This window comes from Panthera tigris, chromosome E2 (assembly GCF_018350195.1).
Source record: "Panthera tigris isolate Pti1 chromosome E2, P.tigris_Pti1_mat1.1, whole genome shotgun sequence".
Taxonomy (NCBI): Eukaryota; Metazoa; Chordata; class Mammalia; order Carnivora; family Felidae; genus Panthera; species Panthera tigris.
In genome coordinates this window covers 50,906,035-50,923,729 of record NC_056674.1, presented here as the reverse complement: position 1 = coordinate 50,923,729, position 17,695 = coordinate 50,906,035, and the positions used below count along the sequence as shown (strand labels likewise).

Below are 17,695 nucleotides of genomic sequence, written 5' to 3'. Positions count from 1 at the left end.
TATTTATTTTTATTTTTGAGGGAGAGGGAGAGAGAATGAGGAAGGGAGAGATAGAACATGACTGGGGAGGGGCAGAGAGAAAAGGAAAGAGACAATCTCAAGCAGGTCTGCGCTGTCAGCACGGAGACCCATGTGGGGCTTGAACTCAAACTGTGAGCTCATGACCTGAGCTGGAATCACAAGTCGGACGTTTAACTGACTGAGCCACCCAGGTGACCCAGGGACACCCCCCCTTTTTTTTTGTTTAACTTCCTGTGACCTTTTTCTCCAAGAAAAATGCCTTTCTGGTACCCTCTACTTCTCTGGTCACTGTGATGGGTCTCCAGTTTTCAGGTGAGATGGGGTCCCTTATGACTTGCTTCACTCCAGTGCTCTAATTACTTGAAACAGTGATAGGATTCTGCACAACACAGTGGCATTATCAAATTAGGCAGGGAGGCATGAGCACCTTCTTCCAGCTCCTCTCCCAGTCTAGAATGTCCTACTCCCTTTCTTCCACTACATCTTCCAAGTACAGCTTTAGCATTACCTCTTCCACGGACGCACCATCATTCCCACTGGCAGGCATCACAGAACTTTTTCGAATTCCTAATAAACGTAATGATCATCAGGCTCACAGAAGACATTGGGACCTAATTGTTCTGTAATTATTTTTGGATAATTTAGCTTTAATTTATTTCTTCATTAATTGAGCACATAGTCCTTGGGGCCTTCTAGGGGTTAGATGGCACAGTCCATGCCCTCAAGGACCTGCCAGTTTCCTGGTGATGGTAGACAAGTCAGCACCTTTGAGGCTCAGTTGGATAGTTATCCTCAAATTCAAATTGTTCTAAACTGAACTTCGTCCCCTTCCTCCAAACTCATTTCTTCTCCTAGTTACGGCAATAGCAGTCAGGCCCAAAGTGACTTAGGTCGTGCCCTTGAGGTCACACTTGCCTCTGCCTTCTCCCCCATGCTCAGGTCCAATTTTTAACAGCCAAGTAAGCACCCCCCGGAACCTCATGGGCACTTGTGGTCCTTCACTGTCCCTTCTGCCTGAATATTTTCCTTTAGTCTGGTAAAGCTGGAAGGAAGAGTCTATGAGGACTAATGCAAAATGTATGGACACTTTGCATGGGGTTGATAGGAGTTATAAATTATTATTGTTGGTGTCATTATTACTTCAAAAGGAAAAAAACCCAATTCAACCTGGCTTAAATAATAAATGAGCTTTGTTGGCTAACTGAAGAGAAAGGAGAGACTAGCTTCAGGTCAGACTTGGTCCAGGGCTCCAATGATCTGGTCAGGATTCCAGTTCCTTCTCCATTTCTTTCTCTTCTTTGTTGGGGCTCACAAGTTTCTAGCAGTCTCTTTCCTCTGATTCCAAGACGGCTTCAGCAGTTTCTTTGGGTATATATGTCCTGCTTATGTCCAGAAGGGATCAGAGAGAGTCCATTTCTCATAAGTTCCTCCAGAAATCTCATTGACTTGGGTTGGTTCCTATGTCCACCTCTGAACCAACCACTATGGCCAGGAGAAGGATCATTGAGAGTGGCCTAAGCCAAAAAAGATCCACTCTGGCCTTGGAAGTGAAGTCAAGGCTACTCACGTCATAGCAGGGAGTACTTTTCCAAAGAAAATTCAGGGTGCTGCAGCTGGCAGGAGATGGGAGTACTGAGGAAGTGATACACAAACGTCCTTTCTAGGGCCCAAAGAATGCTTTGATGGCAAAATGCAGGTTTGGATGCGATAATGGCAGCAATGGGAAGCCAGTGGGACCTTCATGTAGTTGGTTATTTTCAGATTCCTCTTTCTTGTTTTTTTTTCTTAATGTTTATATTTGAGAAAGAGAGAGGGAGGAAGGGAGGGAGAGAGACAGAAAAAGAGAGAGAGAGAGAGAGAGAGAGAGAGAGAGAGAGAGAGAGAGAGAGAGAGAGAAAGGGGCAGAGAGATGGAAACAGAGAATCCCAAGCAGGCTCCATGCTGACAGCAGCGAGCCCTGAGTCTCTTGAACTTAACAAACTGTGAGATCACAACCTGAGCTGAAGTCTGATGCTAAACTGACTGAGCCACCCAAGGACCCCATCCGGTCTCTTAATTATTGAATAGAATAGCGATGAAGGGAAAAGGAGAGACTTTGGAAGTTGGTAGAATGTTACAAAACATATGGTAGTCATTTTTGGAAGGGATTAAGCCAGTGCTATGTCTTGGCAAATGGAAAAGTCTAGGTTAAATAAATCCAACAAATGAATAAACATGTATTATTGGTGTGATCAGCCTTTCTAGCATTCATCAAAAAATATCTGAATATTAAAAACAAGCCACCTACTCACTGCTCTTTGCATCCTACAGACTTTAGAGTAAATGAATCAATAGTTAAGAGGCTTTACACAGAAATTAAGAAGGAGGAGCTTCTCCAAGAGGAAGATGATGCCAGAAACATTATACCTACCCACCTTATTACTGAGTTGTCCTAAGGAATGCTAAATTAGTTAACTGTCTAAATGTTATACTTTCTCCTCAGTTTAGTCTTATTAATGAAGTATAGATAAGCTTCTTTAAACAAATATTTGCAATCTGAGAGACACTGGAACACCAAAATATCAGAGCTAGCAGGAATCTATAGCGTGACCCATCTGATAGATGAGAAGGTGGGTTGGGAGAGGGAAGTGGCAAGCCTGAGGCCACCCAAAGAACAAGTGGCTAAGGTATTGCTCTGGAGCCAGCCAGCGTGGAGCTCTAACCTCCCGGAAGATCTAGGCCTTTGTATTTCTTTCCATCTCATACGGGATCTCAGTCCCTGGAAAGTGTAAGCCGAAGACGATGCCCAGGAGTTGTTGTTACTTACGTGGCTTTATTAAAGTATATAACTGATACACAAAACCTGCACATATTTAATGTGTAAGATTAAATGAGTTTGGGCATATATGTACACCTGTGAAATCATGATTCCGCTTATATAAGGTACGTAAAACAGTCAAACTCCTAGAAGCCAGTCAGGTTCTTGGGCACTGTCCAGGGTGGGACAATGCCTTCTTAGCTCACTTAAAGGCAGTTGTCCTCAAAAGTTGACCGCTAGATGGCAGAAAAAATCCATGTACCTGATAAGGAGGCACCTGTTCCTCAGATTTTGGAGCTCTGAGCATCTCTGAGGAGACAAGCTCATCTGCCTGGTGAGTCTGGAGAATTAGGCATCAGCCTACCACCATGTCAGTTCTGCAAGTCCGCATCTCTCTCAAGAGTCCATTGGTTAATTGCATCCTTCTTTGCAATAAAATATATTAGAAGGAAATGATCTAGTTGGAAAACTATTTTCGAAAAGGTTTAAATGACCATTAGGTAGTATTTCATATTTCTGAACTAGAATTTTCTACATTACAGAAGAGATTATTTGACAACCCGGAGAGATGAATCTCTAACTGCTAAAGTGGCATCTGAAATATTTTTATTTTATTTTTTTCTTTTTCTTTTCAAACTTTTTTTTTTAATTTATTTTTGGGACAGAGAGAGAGAGACAGAGCATGAACGGGGGAGGGGCAGAGAGAGAGGGAGACACAGAATCGGAAACAGGCTCCAGACTCCGAGCCATCAGCCCAGAGCCTGACGCGGGGCTCGAACTAACGGACCGCGAGATCGTGACCTGGCTGAAGTCGGACGCTTAACCGACTGCGCCACCCAGGCGCCCCTTTTTTTAAAAATTTTTTTTTTCAACTTTTTTTTTAATTTATTTTTGGGACAGAGAGAGAGAGACAGAGCATGAACGGGGGAGGGGCAGAGAGAGAGTGAAATATTTTTAGACAAAGGGGAGGGAGGTCATCAGCCTCTGGAGTGAAGTCAACGGAGGCAGCCAGATACTTCTAGCAATAATAATAAAAGGCTCATCTTTGTTCAACACCTACCATGTGCCAGGAACTGTGCAAAGCACTTTATATTGGTAAATTTATTTAATATTCACAACAATCGTGAAGTAATGCATATTAAATCTGTTTTACAGAAAGGTATACAGAGGTCCAGAGTTTAATTAATTTGCTCAAGGTCATATAATCAGGAAAATGTGACTTAAAAAATGTATATAGACTGCACAGAACTAACAATATGGTGCTTGATGTTAGCATCGTTAGGGCCTTATGAATCCAGATGAAAAGTAATTGTCCCTTTGGGCCTGGGACTCACGTACGAAGAACATCTCATTACTGGAACACTGGAAAAAGTGGATCTGGAAAACAGTTTTAGCTGTGTTACTCTGAGTAAGGATGAGAAGTTCTTAAGGGAGCATTGTAATATACCTAGGCTGCTGTTAGCAGAGTGTTTTAGACTAGGACCAGTCTGCTGGCTCCAGGTCGCATGGCCTTCTGCACAGCGGAGTAGTCAAGTCACACATCTTGGCTTCTTGGAGCAGCCAGCTCAATCTATCTTCCATTTCCTCCACAGACAAAGCACATCCAGCCTGACGTACTTCTCTGGTGTGTAAGTTGATGTTCGGGAATTTTGTGGAACACGTCAGCACCCGTGGGGCAGAGTAAGCTTTGTCGGGGGTGTGGCGTCCTGTGCCTAGAAAACCACCTCTCGGCTCACTTGGCCATGTCCTGACACTCACTGCGGTTGTTAGGATTCTTGGTACAAAGTAAGAGAACCCAGCTCCAGACAGCTCATTAAAAAGGTGGCTATGAAATAAATTTAAATATACCTCATAGTACATAGAATGGAAAGCGGCTAGACTTCAGGTTGTTTGAGATTAGAAATTGGAAATATCCTGAGATCTTCTTCTCTCTTCACCTCCTGTCCCCACCTATACTTCTCTGTACATCTTCATTATTCTTGGTTCTTAGCCCTGAACTTTTCCTGCTGCTTAGTAAAAATCCTGGCCATCCACGGCTCTGAAATCCCCATGGTATGTGTTCTGCCACACAAGAAAATCTGACTTCCAAGTTTCTCACAAAAATATATGATTCTGAGACATTCTGGGACAATATTGTGCAAAGACCTTAATTCTTCTGGCTCAGGCCGTAACAGGCTTTAGAAGCTTTTTGCTTTGCTTTTCCATCATGATGGGGGCTGTTCTTGCTCACTTTCAGATAAGGCTGTATCAGCTCTGCTAATATAACCTGTTAATTTCAAAGGACTTTGTAAGTTGGCTGTGATTCAGATTCTCAGAATTGGGAAAATCTGTGTCTTTTGAGATAGGAGAGTTCTTTTCTTTCTCCTTTTAACTTTTGTTTTTTCCCCTAAAATATCAGAATGCAATTTTTCCAGGTGCCACGTGGCTCCTCCACAACATACAGACTGCGGTAGTTGTTTTTAACGAACGTTATCACCAGCCGTTCAGCCGTGGCAACTTTTGTTTCAGCGTTGTTGTTGTTGTTGCTTCTAATTTTGGGAGGTGACAGAGAACTCCTTGTAAGATGCACACACCGAATGTCACCGTCTGCATCACTGATATTCTCCCGGGTACCAGGAACTCGGCACTGCAGAGGGCGCCAGCACTCATCCTGTCTCTAAGTGTGCACACACAGGGAAAGCCTTAGGTAAAACTGGCAAGTGTTAACAGGCGTCACTATGTTTGGACCCCAGTTCTTTCCTGTGTTGCCCCCTTTCCCCGGCAAGACCACTCTGGTGTGATGAGATGTGGGTATGTGGAACTTGTCTGGTTGCTTAAGAATTGCTAAATGGGATCCAAAGCTGAAGGAAGAGGCAATCAGAGCTCAAACAACTAGGGGCAGATCCCAGATCCCAAGAGAAGTCTCCAAGCTGTCTCTGCTGCCTCAGTCTCATCCCTCACCCTTTCCTGCCAAGCTTATACAAACAAAAGATTTGGAAGAGGAGGGTGGGCTGTACTGTGGCTCTTCCCACCATGATTTTCCACCTATATTCTAGCCTTTTAGAGATTCTCCAAGACCATCCTTTATGAAGGACACAGGCCTTGGGAAGACAGATAAGCATTCTTTTTCTCCAGCTCGGTATGTCTGCACATACAGGAAGACAGCCTGTGTCAACAGGGAGCAGGAAGGAAAGAAGACAGAGAGAAGCCAGTTATCTTGGAGGGTCAAGGTCATGAGAGTGACCCAGGGGTCAAGAAGAGTCTACTAAGGGTCTTGACCTTAAAACCAATAGTTATTATGAATTCTCTCTCATGCCACAGGCAAAAGTCAGTTTCAGGTAGACTACAGATCTAAATATGAGAGAGAAAACAATGATGATTCCCATCTATGGTTTACAACATCCCCACGACCCCGTGGCCAGCAACAATTTCTTCAACCGGACACACTCACATGTACTGTAGCAATTCTATTTAGTGCCAGGTGTTTTATAAAGTTTATGTTCTACTCACACAATTCTATGAGGTAGGAGTAACTTTCCACTTCTGTCTGGGAAAACACAATTCCATATCTGACTGGTTGCAAACTTGACAGGCATGTGTTGAGAAGTCTGCTTGGAGTTCTCATCTGAGCGCTCATCTCAGCCCACAAGTTGGCTGCAATGACATTTCTAGTTAAATCAGGACTCCTTTTCATACAGAAGTGTTAGATATTGCAAATTGAGAGAAAACAAATCTAATATTCATTAAACACCTATCATGTCAAGGACTAAACTAGCTCATTTATATGCTTATTTTGCTCAATCTTTACAACAGCCCTATGAGGCAAATATAATTATGCCCATTTTTATAGTTAATAGAACTGATAGAGAAGTCAAACATCCTCCCCCCAGGTCACAAAGCTAGAAACCTGGGTAGGAGCCAGGACTGGATCAAGATAGTCATCTACATTTACTACCCATGAAATGAAAAGGGTAGGGGTTATCTGGCTCAGAAACTTTTCAGACCATATGCTATTCACCTTTGGCCTCCACTATGGGATACTCTTCATTTTCTTTCCACGGAACCAAAGGGATTCCATATTCTTCCTTTTCAACAGCCAGTCAAGGGGTTATTTTCCAATTATACTGAAAGATCTTTAGGGCTAGATTCACTTGGATCTTGGAAATTTGTCCTTAATGATTTTAAATGGCAAGTTCAGTTATATAGGACCATGGATGTTCTATGCTTGATTTCAGGGCAGTGATCCACGCTTCCTTAAAAAATTTAAAGAGATTTAAATTTTCAATTTTATCAGATTCATAGAATGGGAAAAAATGTATGGAAAGGTACTATGGGGCACAGAATTTTTCTTGTTGTTTCAGGAAAGTTTTCTTTATTGTCCAAAAGTTTGTTTTTAAATAAAAGTTCAGAAGCAGAGACACTATCACTGATGAAGATCATTTATCTCACTCTTTGATTCAAACCTTTGTATTTCTGGCCTTCCCCTATTTTTCTCCAAGATTATAAGCTTTTTCTGTGAAATCTGTTTTCCACTCAGCTTTCCTCCAACCTCCCCACACTCCCTACCCAGTAAGCACTGGAGACTCAAGAAACAGATGTAGACTTGGCTTGAAGATGGAGGGGGCCATGTGAAAGTTGTGAGAAGGAAATGAGTTTGTCCCTTCTCGCCCTCCTGTCATCAGGAATTGGGCAGTGACTGCCATGTCTGTGGAAAAGTCTCACATATGGTATCACAAACTAACCTCAGCATGATGCTGGAACAGTAGGTGGAACCAGAAATGCCCATCCTTCGAGGTGATAAAACCGTCCGTGACTTTCCTAGGAAATAATCATATGTGATGGTTGGATAAACCCATCCATGACATTTTTGGGAAATAACCATATAACCTTATCTTGTATTTCAAATTACTTTAGGTATTTGGTAAAAAAAATCATGAGCTTGTGCCACTCCTCTGAGAAGTGGGTTTATCCTGGTTGGAGAGTCAGAGAATAATAAGGTTACGTAGTTGCCAAATAATTTACTTAGAAGGATAGCATCTGGTCATGAGAAGTTTAGAAACTTGGATTGAAGGTTTGGGGATGGCGGTAACCTATAGAAGGAGTAAGGTTCTTTCAACTTTAGCTTAGCTTAGGGAGAAACACGGCAGGACAGACCTAGCAGCAAAGTTATGTTCAGATCGTACTTGGAAGGCAGGCAGCTGATGACTGACAGAATGCCTGAAGGGGACAGTGTCCCTGGATGGAGAAACTCCACAGAGCAGGACCAGGCAGAATATGCCAATCTGTGGTGTCTGTGCCATAGAGGACAATGGCTTCCTAACACCAGATACTTTATTCTGATGAGTTGAGAAATGGAGTTAAATTTTAAAAAGTAGTACATAACATACCACTTGTTGATTTAATGTACGTCTCCTTGAGGAAGGGTCTGTCTCTTTAACTCTTGTTTCATGTTATTTAAGGGTTAACCTAAAAACAAAGTTATGTTTGGTTAAACAGCTTTATTTTTTAACTAAACTGCATTTTATTAAATGGCAAAAACAACAGCAAAGAAACGGGAAGATGTGGGGAGCCTGGGTGGCTCAGGTGGTTAAACATCTGACTCTTGGTTTTGGCTCAGGTCATGATCTCACAGTTCGTGAGTTTGAGCCCATGTCGGGCTCTGCGCCGACAGCGGGGAGCCTGCTTGAGACTCTCTCTTTCTCTGCCCCTCCCCCACTCACATGTGCACACTGTCCCTCTCAGAATAAACATAAAACAAAAGCAAAAAAAGAAACAGGAAGATCTGATGGAATTAACTATGGTTTGAAGTCAGACATTGCTGGTCTTCGAAATCTTGATCTGTCACTTCTTAGCTGGGTGACTGTAGTTAGAGCACCTACTTAGTTTTCAGCATTCTTGTTTTTGAAACTGGGATAATGGTATGTAACTTTTAGGGTTGCTGCGAAAAACAAGTCAAATAATAAATGCAAAACCCTAGTTTAGTGCTTGAAACTTAGTATGCAACTGATAAACAATTCTGGTAAAAGAACATTACGTCAGTCTCTTCGTTATACACATCAAAGGAGTTATATTTACCCCTAAACCCTTCTTCCCTAGCTGGCACCAACCTTTCTAACAAAAATGGAAAATACAGGTATAGGGTTCATGAAGAAACAATTTCTTGATAACTTATTTTGCAAATGCAAGGTATTTTAGTAATGGCAAATCCACGGCTCACAGCTGCAAAACTTACATGACGTTTCTCCTCTTCCCATCATAAAATGCTCCAGAGATTTGCACTGGGTGACTATTAGAATTAAGGAAAGACCATGATCAAGTCTTTAAAACCCCCAAATAAGAGGACAATTGGGTACACTTTGGGAAGAAAGGAAGCATTCCTTTACCTTGGTTAAGTAGATGAAGCCACCAGTACTCTACCTGAATGACAAACATAGTTGAAGTCGCACATGCAGGTCATGAGGAAATAGTTGCTCCTCAGTGGTTAAAATCTAGCAGGTATTTAAAGAACATTTGGAGATGTGTAGCTTTCGGCCCAACTTCAAAATGGTTTCACAAGGGACAGCTTGAGTGAGAACCGACGATAGCAGTGTTTAAAAAGTGAAAGGATCGGGGAGATCCAGGCCTTCTCATTCCTTTCAACTCCCATTTCCCAGAGCTCAGCAGCCCCCAGCATGAAGGTGAGGTCTGCAAGAGCTGGTGGGAATCAGCTTCATGATCAACGGAGCCAGCCAAGGAACAGCACAATGGCGGTTTTGTACGAAGACAAAGCGGATGGCTGTGTTTCAACCAATTTACCTCTTTATTCCATCCTATTAATATTTGCAGCCAGGGATAAAGGTTCTTAAATACTTCTTGCAGCATTTCACTGTTTTGCTGAATTAGAATAACAACATAGAGGGCTGTGGCTGCAAGGAATGGAAAATGATTCTGCGCAGCTTAAATGCAAAAGGGAGTTATTTCAAGTCTTATTGGGTAGCTCATCAGATAGAAAGAAGAATTGAAAATCAAATCAATCAGCACAGTATCAAGGTAGGTCTAAGAACCCCGTAGCAGGAGTGATCAGTCAGTCTCTGTGGAGACTGATATACAAATGGCTTAGATCTACCTCCACTCCCATGATAGGTCATTCTTCTTGAGACTCAAGTCCTGGGAAAGGGAGTTGAATTATCCTGAATGTCCAGTGGGGAGGGGAAGAGTACAGGGCACTGTGATTGATACAACCAAAGATGTTGATCAGTTTTGCAAAGAAAAACCAAAATATAATATTACTTAAAGAACTCTGGAAGTATTCTGGGCAGGCAAAGCCTGTCTCTACAAGACACATCATTCTGGCAGGTAATGATTTTACCTGGAGTAAAGCTTTCCCAGTAAATCAGGTGCTAATGATGAGTGAAGTATAACAGGAGCTAATTATCTGACCGACACCTCACTCCTATTAGAGCTCAGGAATAGCAGGCACTTTGGCATAGATGATTTTACAATAAGTAAGAGGGAAGAGAAAGAAAGAAGAGGAAGGGGGGAAAGGGAAGAAGGAGAAAGACCCAGTGGCTCACATCAAAGCCATGATAACCCAATGAGGGCTTGGGGGTGGTGGTGGAATAAACATCTCAGCCCTTCCATCTTCCCTGTGTGCAACATGCTTCACATAGTTCTGTCATCATGTCACAAGGCACCTGAAGAAACGGCAGGTAGAGCCTATTCCCAGAAAGAAAATCTTTCTCCTAGATCAGCACTGCCTACAAGAAATATAATGCCAACCACGTAAGTAATTTTAAATTTTTTAGTAAGGCACACTAAAGGTAAAAATTAACAGGTGAAATTACTTTTAATAATATATTTTGATTCATTATATCCAAAATATTATCAGGCCAACATAATCAATGAAAAAAATGAATGAGATATGTGACCTTCTTTTCACACTAAATCTTTGAAATCCAGGGTGTAGTTTACACTGACAGCACATCTCAGCTGGGACTGGCCACCCTCCAATAGCCACATGTCATCAGTGACTACCATATTGGACAATGGATGCTTAGGAAATTCTGGCATTCTGGCTTTGCTTTGCAACATCGAAGTAACTGAACAATTATTGTATGATTATACAATTGTATCTGGGGTATGTGTGAGGGTAGGGTGCTTTGGTTTTCGTTCATTTTAAGCAAAAGTAAAAGGAAACACACTTTATTTCCATTCCATGTTTCCCAAGCTAGGACATTGTTTCTGTTCAGATTCACAGTTGCCATTTTTTTTTCCTAATCCTGTTCTGGGAGGAAGCCAATGTTCTGTGAAACTTCAACAATGGTTTCTTGGGAGACAAAAGAGAAGACTCCCATACAGATGAGGAACATGAGGCCAAGGGAGACCAAATAATTTGCCCAAAGATTGCAGGCTGCATGGTTGCAGAGCTCGGATTGGAGCCCCCATGCACGGTGCTCCCATCCGTGGGTGCAGAGCTGCCTCCTCTGCGGTGTGTCCCTGACCTTTGTCCTGCATCAGACCCACTGGTGTCTGGCCCAGCAACTTCTCCAAGTCCTCATTCCTGTGCTATCGCCTTTGGTGTGTGGCTTACTGCTCCCTGATTTTCCAGGTGAGGATGGAGGTGGTCAGAAGGATAAGTGCCCTGCTCTGTGAGGGTGAGGAATGGATTACGGGGAGGAGAAAGCCGCCTCTGAGTCCTTCCTGTTCAGAACACTTATTCTACGCTCTACAAAGGCAGACTCAGTGGTCTAATGACTCTGTTTGATGATGCACACTTTTAAAGCTTCATTCTTTTGGTTACAGGGAGGCCATTTGAGGGGCATAGGAGGGCTTGGAGAATGACTTTGTTCTCACTGGACTCACTTGGCTCCATTAGTAGCACTCTTCCAAGTCATAGGCTGGTGTGGGTCACTTGTAGTTTTTTTTAATTGTAGCTTTTTTCTGATTACGACAATAGTACATGATTAATGGAGAAAATGTGGGGAAAAATAGGTCTGCATCAAAACACAAGTAAATAAAAATCACCTGTATTCCTAGAAGGCGGGGAAAGAAAGGCTCAAAATGTTGAATTCTGATGTTTCCTTCTGATATTTTTCAAAAATATGAATATGACATATATACAGTTTGCAGTTTCAGTGAGATTGCACCGTACAATTTGTTTTTTAACCTAGTTTTGACCTTTGCTGCATTGAGGCCTGTGGGTAGATTGCGGTTTCTAGTCATTTTCCTGGGCCACCAGAATTGCTTTATACAAGTCCTTTCTCACTGGCCTTATGACCTAGCTGAGGCTGGACCCAGTTCCCCAGGTCTCTATGGATGGAAAGCTTCGATCTGCTACTCTGACTCAAATTTCTCAAAATATACAAAAACTTGCTTTGGCCTGCTGGACAGCTCCAAATATAGCCGGAAGCGTGTCAAAGACTTCGTGGGTTTGGAAGAAGGGTGTTTACCAGCTTGGGGCTTGGAAGGGTGTGTGGAAAAGGGATACAATACAATAAGTAGAACACAGGTGAATAAATGTGAATTCTCAGCCCGGTCTGTGATGGGCAGGCATGGTTACATGAAACCTAGGACCCTGCCACGTGGCCAGCTCATGCTTGGTTCCCTCCACCCCAACACACACCCGAGCAGTCCCAAGGGAAGGCTTAGCTTTCCCCTCTTTGGGGATGTAGGACCTAGATGGGCCCTGAGAAGAGGAGATGGTTGTCTAGGTGGTACGTGTGAAGGCAGGGGATCAGCGATGCTGACGCGTGTCTGCCCCATGACTTCATGTTCCCGTTCATCAGGTACATTTGGCTAGAACGATGGGTTCCTCTTCCGTTGAGGGAGTGAACTTTTGTTTCCTTTTCCTAAGAATCAGGAAGCAATCGATTATCTTTTTCACAGTAACAAGCAGCAAGAAGCAGTCAAAATTTCTCTTCCTAGTTTTTTCATGGATACATTTGTTGACCAACTCCCTGAATTCATCCTAACATGTGCTGATAACTGCATGAGAAAAGCAAGGAGAGAGAGATTTTTCCACCTGTGAACATATGAATAATGGCATTTGTTTTTCCTTTACTTAAAAAAATAAAACGTACTGTCTACAAATACTGAAGATGACAGGAGTATATGCACAGATAATTATATGAATTTAGCGATCCATTTGTCTAGGGAAATCAGCTTTGTTTCAAAGAAGATTAAAGAACAGTGCTCTCTCAGAGTGCTTTTCTCTGCTGATCACCTTCCGATTGTTGACAGGGAGGTTTGCCAATTTCTTTTTCCCAGAAACTTTGTGCTCATGTCAGGATTCTCTCCAGCAGTGTTCCTGCAGAGGTATTGATTGTTCTTTCCCTGAGTAAAAGAACAGCCAAGCCCACCTTCAGCGAGGCCACTCTGGCTCTAGAATGATCAAACATTCTGCCATTTACACACTATGTAGCTCTGGGCAACTCACACCAGCTTCAGGAGCCAGACTCCTCACCTGCAAGACGGGGATGAGGCTGTCTCCCTCACTGGGGTGTGGTGTGGACACAAGGAGGCGTGACTGAATGCTGAGAAAATGCACGGCTGATAAAAGCAACAGTGTTATTGTCCTCCTCTCCCTCAGAACCGAAGGACAATGCCAATCCCTGCCATTTACTGAGAGCATGTGAATGTACCGGGTATCTAACCCGTATGTTGTTTAATCCTTGGGACATCGAAACAATGTGATGAAGTGAGTATTACAAACTCACTTTGCAGATGAGAAAAACGATTGATTTAGGGATTCTTTTCATTATAAAGGAAAGAGCCAGAATGTGAGGCCAGAGGAGTGAAACTTCAGAAGGGATCATTGCCAGCACTTACCAGGGTTCTTCCTTACAGGGGATCTTGCTGCCTGATACATCCCCAACAAGCTGGCGTGTGTGTGTTTGTGTGTTTGCGTATCTTACCATGTGGGAATAAATTAGGAGTAAATGTTAGGCACTCAAAAATACGCTTTCCCCAGAAGGAGACATTGCCCGTTTCTCTCATCTCTGCACTCCTGAGTGGGTGGAAACCAAGCACTGTCCCAGGTCCCCTTTGGCATGGGGGAAGGCTCCCGTTCAGAGCACCCTTGGCCACGCAGAGGCAACCGACCACTCAGTCCCTCGATACAGACTCGGAAGCTTACTGGAGAGGCTGCGTCACCCCTGCAAGCAGCATCTACCCCTGTGCGCACCTAGAGGGGTGGTGAGCTAGGCCTGGGAGACAGTCCTTCTCCACCTTCCCAACATATGCTACCAGTCAGCTGTCCCTGCTTCTGAAAAGAGCCTATTTATTTTCATTACTAATATATGGTTCTCCCCCCTGCCACAACATTGCTCTGTGAACCTTTCCTCTGAATCCCCGAATTCCTTCTTGGGCTATGTTCTGTGCTAGAAGCTTGGCAATTCAGTGGTGACCGGGACAGGCTATGTGAGGAGTGTCATACTCTCTGATCAGGACAACAGACATCAGGCAAAATATCCTGAATTAGTATTTGCAGGAGATCCATGTGCAGGTACAGGAAGTACAGAATGCTTTGCAAACATAAAACTGGGGGCCTCTGAAATCCTCAGTCTCAGGTCCTCATTATTAAAATTGGTAGTAAAATTTCTTCTCATGCTGATAATAGCAGATTTTCTGAGAGTCCAATTATAAAGTACTTTGTAACTTTTAAATGTCTTATGTTATTTTTCTGCTTTTTAATAGGAATAATTATGAGGATACCTAAATTATGAGGAAGCATATTACCATTACTGATTAAAAAATAATCCTAATCACATTTAATATTTTTCCTACCTTCTCTACAGACGAAGTAATTCCACTTCCCAAACCTTCTTTGAGATAACATATTCTTTTTTTTTTTAATTTTTTTTTATTTTTAATGTTTTTTATTTATTTTTGAGACAGAGAGAGACAGAGCATGAATGGGGGAGGGGCAGAGAGAGAGGGAGACACAGAATCGGAAGCAGGCTCCAGGCTCTGAGCCATCAGCCCAGAGCCTGACGCGGGGCTCGAACTCACGGACCGCGAGATCGTGACCTGAGCCGAAGCCGGACGCCCAACCGACTGAGCCACCCAGGCGCCCCGAGATAACATATTCTAATCATTTGTACAGATGTGTATAGAGCCCTTCCTGGACAAAATTGCTAGCTGTGGGGGTCATAGGCAATGAGGGCCAAAGGGGATAGGAGATTGCTCAAGAGAACATGCCTTGAACGTCTATCATCTATGAGCATCTCACAACTGCTTTACAAGATGGGTGTTCTTTTTCCAGTTTTCTGAGAAGGAAGCAGTTTTTAGGGTTTTCATTGAACTTGTCAAGGCCACTCAGCAGGTGGGTGGTGCAGTCATCAGCATCTGAAGCCTGTGCTCTCCCATCAAGCCAACAAGCATCCCAGGAACATTAACTCTGTAGCCTTTTTGCCCCCTTGGAGGTGCTTACTGAGCCGGCACTTTTCTGGTTTAAAAAGAGGAAGTGGATGGACATTCACTGAAAGTGTTTTTGACTTAGCTGTGAGCTCCCCATCCCAGTGCTGAGCTCCTGGAAAATGGAAACTCCCTTTTGTGTTTGGTTGTTGATACTATGAAGCTTCTAGAAGGTATGCAATACAAAAATTTAAACTGAACCAAATGACCCCTTTCAATGTCATTTCTATTATAAAAAATGACTCAGAAATGGCACTGGCTCCCTTTGGCAGTATTTCAGATGGAGCGAAAAGTCTAGAGAAGCAATTAATGGTGTGCATTCTCGACTCTGTGGGGGCACCCTCAGATCTGGCTCCCCACTCCACTGACTCATAATTCTTGCTGAGGCTTGAGTTCTTTTCTGGAAGGCACTTCTCCAAGTTCTACATCTGGCCCTGCTCTAATTCTTGGTGAGCACAATGAGGCCCGTGCTCTGTAGCCTGCCAGGGTACAGGGTAATATTTCCCATTTGCTTTCTCTCCTCAGAAAAACTATTCAATGCAGAGAATTAAAAAATGTGGCAGACACAAGCATTTTTTTTTTCTTAGCAGCAAAGTCTGGGATATATGCCCTTCAACAGCAATTAGGTTTCTTGTTCACTTCAATCTCCTGTATTATCTTACACCTTGGCATGATTTCTGATGTGACATTTTCCTGTAGAGACGCAACGTAAGACACTGACACTCACTTTGCATTTGACAGGAAGTTGTTAAGGCAGCACTCACAGTTTGGAAGATATAGGAAAATAAGTCATCTTTGCATGACTTATTCCCAAAGCCCATTATAACAAAAAGCCCCTGATAATTCCAGTTCATATTAAATTTTTGCCATTCAGAGAAAGAACAATTTGGGCAAATAAGTGCTCATTAAAATTTATTTTGAGGGAATATTTTCCATTAGGGTATTTCATTATTTAAGAAGAAAATAGAAGCCTATGTAGTAATGCATAACTCTTACACCAACATGGCATTTCAGATAAATTACATTTGGATAAAGATGAACGTGTTTGGGTTTGGAAGGCTGATTGATTCTAGCAGGTACTGTAGTTGCATAATTATAAGCCCTGTTGAAAGAAGTTACTAAAAAACAAGGATGAACCCAAAGAAATCCACCAACAAGCCAATACAAAATAATTCCATGCTGGCCTAATTTTTGTTCCTTTGGGAACTGAGGTTTGGGGCCCCCATATAGAAGGAGCAGGCCCGTGTGCATTCCTGAGACTGGGTGGTTAAAGGGATAGAGAGGCAGTTTAAGGAGTCAACAGGGAATAGTAGGCAGTCTCAAGAATACAGACCCTACCTCATGGCATCACATTTCATTTTTTTTTAAGGCAAAGGAAAGATGACTTGGCCAGATCTGGGGTTGGGCCCACCAGGGAGCAGCCGTGAAATTTAGGTAATCACACATCTGTCTTAAAGAGCTGCATTTTCCATTCATAACTGGCTTAGTAACTTTTTTAACACAGACTCACAGCAAGTTCTCAGGATGCCACTTTTTGCCTCAAGGCCCTCTGCCCAGACACCTCGGATGATGAAGCTTTCTCTCTAAATAGGTTCTAGTACCAATTCCAATGTGTGTACGTGGTGGGGGCGGGGGGGCACTTCCCACACCAACAAGCAATTCTCAGGATACCAGCAGATTGTCCTACAATTCAACTCAATTCCGACACCATCTACCTGGAGACGGCATCAGATTCCACAGGTTAGAGGCTCAGTCCTACAAGACTGTCCCCAGCCCCCACCCCAGCCCCATTTAGATGCCAGTTGCAAGCCCAGGCTATTATTTGCACTTCTCACTGATTGGCTATACACTGGAAGTTCCCAAGAGCCTCTACAGTTGATTAATTTGTTAGAGTGGCTCAAAGAACTCAGGAGAAACATTTTACTTCCTGGATTACTGGTTTATTATAAAAATATAGAGCTAATAAGGAATAGCCAGACAGAAGAGGTGCAGAGGGTGAGGGGTGGGAACCGGGTAGGGAGCTGCAATGCCCTTTCCAGGGGCGCCACCCTCCCAGCACCTCCACGTATTCACCCCCCTGGAAGCAAGGTGAACCCTGTTGTGCTGGGTTTTTATGGAGGCTTCATTCCATAGACATGACAGATTAAAATCGCTGGCCAATGGCGATTGATTCAAACCCTGGCCCCTCTCTTCGCCTTGGAGGTCGGGGGCGCCAGGTCCTGAAAGTTTCAACCCTCAAATCATGTGGTTGGTTCTCCTGGCAACCAGCTCCCCATCCTCAGGTTACCTAAGGACATTCCAAAAGTCACCTTGGTAACAAAATGAAAGACACCTCTGTCACCCTCTGCACAAGAAATTCCAAGGGTTTTAACAGCTGTGAGCCAGGAATAGGCTGATAACCAAACATATTTCTTACTGTCCATCACAATATCACACTCTCCATCTCCTACCCAGGTTTTCTTCAATGAGCCCCCTTTCTGCCTCCACATCTTCCTCAAGTGGTAT

The 17,695-nt window shown here is 43.2% G+C and overlaps 1 protein-coding gene across 14 annotated transcripts in view; it reads right to left on the bottom strand.

The window, feature by feature from the left end:
* The window catches only part of LOC122234038 (metalloproteinase inhibitor 1-like), a 63,416-nt gene that overhangs the window by 38,617 nt on the left and 7,104 nt on the right, over positions 1-17,695 (bottom strand). For 13 of the 14 annotated variants that reach the window (XR_006211735.1, XR_006211734.1, XR_006211738.1 and 10 more), the window contains exons 3-5: positions 8,185-8,263; positions 7,540-7,615; positions 6,308-6,451 (exon numbers count right to left, since the gene is read on the bottom strand). The gene's annotated coding sequence lies outside the window, so the exon portion shown is untranslated. The remainder of the gene's footprint in view (positions 1-6,307; positions 6,452-7,539; positions 7,616-8,184; positions 8,264-17,695) is intronic. The other variant, XM_042968552.1, reaches the window with a different exon arrangement.